Genomic DNA, 3,537 nt, shown 5'->3' on the forward strand with positions numbered 1-3,537 from the left:
TCAATTGCACGCGCGACAGAGATGCGGCGCTACGACCGGAGTCGCAGCGATCGCCGCTCGTCACGCGAACAGTGTGGCTTTTTGTTTTTATGCAGCGGCCCCTCAGACAGGAGTGGTCCTGGATATTTCTCCACGGACCGCAATGTGCGTTCGAAATGTCGATGTTCAAATGTGTCCCTGCAGTTCACACTATGACGCGCAGTTAACTGCGTTCTTCATCGACCCGCGAGCCAAGTGATCCACCGTTCAGGGTAATCGTTTTGTTTTTGTGTGTGTTTTTGTATGAGAAAATATAAAAGGTGCGAAAAAATTAAACAAAAAAATTTGAAAATAATACTTATCATTAACGTGTACGACAAATGAAAAGAAAGAAAATCTCTTTTATTTGCGTGGTTGTACACAAAAATTATAAAATATTATTTCAAAGTATCAATAGGCGATAGCGAACGCTAATCAAAGCGTGTCGCAACGCACACGTCGCGAATCGACGAGAGAGAGTCAACCGTCTCGGATTCGATTTTGATTCGTATCATTCACGTGTTTTTGTATTTTTTTCTTTTTTTGCGAGTCTTTGACAACAACAAAACAAAAAGAAAAAACCAACGTTAATGATCCTTCCGCAGGTTCCCCTACGGAAACCTTGTTACGACTTTTACTTCCCTCTAAATGATCAAGTTTGGTCAACTTCCCAGCAACGCCGACGGCCGTGAGGCCACCGCGTGTCGGTCCGAAGACCTCACTAAATCATTCAATCGGTAGTAGCGACGGGCGGTGTGTACAAAGGGCAGGGACGTAATCAACGCGAGCTTATGACTCGCGCTTACTAGGAATTCCTCGTTTATGGGGGATAATTGCAAACCCCAATCCCCAGCACGAAGGAGTTTCAACGGGTTGCCCGGGCCTCTAGGCCAGGGAGAACATGTTGATTCCTTCAGTGTAGCGCGCGTGCGGCCCAGGACCATCTAAGGGCATCACAGACCTGTTATTGCTCAATCTCGTGCGGCTCGAAGCCGCCGGTCCCTCTAAGAAGAATTTTAATACGTCGCCAGTGAGTTGCGCTCCCCGAGAGTCGCGCACACCTTGAATGACGACGCCTATTTAGCAGGCTAGAGTCTCGTTCGTTACCGGAATTAACCAGACAAAATCGCTCCACCAACTAAGAACGGCCATGCACCACCACCCACCGATCAAGAAAGAGCTGTTAATCTGTCAATCCTTCCGGTGTCCGGGCCTGGTGAGATTTCCCGTGTGAGTCAAATTAAGCCGCAGGCTCCACTCCTGTGGTGCCCTTCCGTCAATTCCTTTAAGTTTCAGCTTTGCCAACCATACTCCCCCCGGAGTCCAAAATCTTTGGTTTCCCGGAAGCTGCCCGCCGAGCCATTGTAGTAACGTCGGCGGATCGCTAGATGACATATTTACGGTTAGAACTAGGGCGGTATCTAATCGCCTTCGAACCTCTAACTTTCGTTCTTGATTGATGAAAACACCTTTGGCAAATGCTTTCGCTGATGTTCGTCTTGCGACGATCCAAGAATTTCACCTCTAACGTCGCAATACGAATGCCCCCAGTTATCCCTATTAATCATTACCTCGGAGTTCTGAAAACCAACAAAATAGACCGAGATCATATTCTATTATTCCATGCACGAAATATTCAAGCGGCATTTTGAGCCCGCTTTGAGCACTCTAATTTGTTCAAAGTAAAATTGTCGGCCCACCTCGACACTCACCGAAGAGCACCGCGATAGGATTTTGATATTGAACCGGCGTTTTACCGCCGGCTCACCGACGATATGCTCCGCAGACGTGTCAGTATCACCGCGGATGCGGTGCACCGACAGCGCGGCGCACAAATGCAACTACGAGCTTTTTAACCGCAACAATTTTAGTATACGCTATTGGAGCTGGAATTACCGCGGCCTGCTGGCACCAGACTTGCCCTCCAATTGTTCCTCGTTAAAATATTTAAAGTGTACTCATTCCGATTACGAGGCCTCGTAAGAGTCCCGTATCGTTATTTTTCGTCACTACCTCCCGTGCCGGGAGTGGGTAATTTGCGCGCCTGCTGCCTTCCTTGGATGTGGTAGCCGTTTCTCAGGCTCCCTCTCCGGAATCGAACCCTGATTCCCCGTTACCCGTGACAACCATGGTAGTCGCAGAAACTACCATCGAAAGTTGATAAGGCAGACATTTGAAAGATGCGTCGCCGGTACTGGACCGTGCGATCGGCAAAAGTTATCCAGATTCATCAAAATTAACGACTTCGGGACGCATGGCCCTCCGCCGATTGGTTTTGATCTAATAAAAAGCACTCATCCCATCACTGGTCAGAGTTCTGATTGCATGTATTAGCTCTAGAATTACCACAGTTATCCAAGTAACTGAGTAAGATCTAAGGAACCAAAACTGATATATTGAGCCCATTCGCGGTATCGCCTTAATACGGCTTGCACTGAGACATGCATGGCTTAATCTTTGAGACAAGCATATAACTACTGGCAGGATCAACCAGGGAGCTGCTTACGCAAACGACACGGCCTACACCGCGGTCACGCGGCTTCGGCGAGCCGCTGGCTCGGCGGCGTCGAGGGGCGCGCGCTTGCGCGCGCGCCTTCTCGACACGCGTGAACGTAACGCGTCGAATTTGCACGCGACGCGACGTTCGCGCTTCATATCGATAGACTAACTTTGACCGGTCTACGAGCGGCCGTCCCGTCACGATCTCGCAACGAGGTGATGTACAACGATGCTCGACCACTGTGAGGGACATAAAACTGCAACGAACACGACCCCGCGGGCGGGAATCGATGTTGTGACAATTTGAAAATTGAACATTCATCTAAACGCAACTTCTCAATTTTTATTCAATACGTTATTGTAAACATATTAAAACTCGGCTGGCAATTACATGCGCACACACACGCATGATTCGCTACTAGATACGATCAACGCCCGGAGCTTGAGGGATAAATTCCAACACGACGCTGCGCACACCGTTTTCGACGATGGGCGCGTGTGCGTCCTCTTTTATACATTCTTTCCATATACGGTCCGCCGTGGCGACCGCGCACGTGTCGAACACGCTAGGCGCCCTGCGTTGAGGTGGTGCCTAGAAGCGTATTCTTTTAACATCACAGATAAACCGGGGGAGACGGTCCCAAATCTTGGTCGATTGGTAACATCACCATACGGTCTGCGAACGCGGTGCTATAATATAATTTTATATTATATTATATAAAATATGAGGAGGAGTAGTATGTATATTCTTTGTTATTTTGTGTTGACACAAGAGAGATATATAAAATGTACTATACACCACACACACAGAGAGAGAGAGAGCTGGGAAAGATCTCGGCGGTCTCGCATTCGAAATACGAATTTGATATAATTTCCTCCGAAAATCCATACCCATATCTATATCATCCATGCGCGAATATATGTATATAATATTCCTCACACTTCGCACAAACACAAAAACAAAAACAAGAACACATTCTCTCTCGTCCGTCGTTCGTGTCTATTATATAGACGAACGAA

At 47.8% G+C, this 3,537-nt stretch overlaps 2 non-coding genes across 2 annotated transcripts; both read right to left on the reverse strand.

The window, feature by feature from the left end:
* Window positions 1–96: 96 nt before the first annotated feature.
* Window positions 97–254, reverse strand: LOC123719182. Its single transcript, XR_006755250.1, has one exon. It is a non-coding gene; the product is annotated as a 5.8S ribosomal RNA (ribosomal RNA).
* A 352-nt stretch (window positions 255–606) lies between these two features.
* Window positions 607–2,515, reverse strand: LOC123719178. Its single transcript, XR_006755246.1, has one exon. It is a non-coding gene; the product is annotated as a small subunit ribosomal RNA (ribosomal RNA).
* Between the last annotated feature and the right edge of the window lie 1,022 nt (window positions 2,516–3,537).

This window comes from Pieris brassicae, unplaced genomic scaffold (genome assembly GCF_905147105.1).
Source record: "Pieris brassicae unplaced genomic scaffold, ilPieBrab1.1, whole genome shotgun sequence".
In the NCBI taxonomy this organism is placed as follows: domain Eukaryota; kingdom Metazoa; phylum Arthropoda; class Insecta; order Lepidoptera; family Pieridae; genus Pieris; species Pieris brassicae.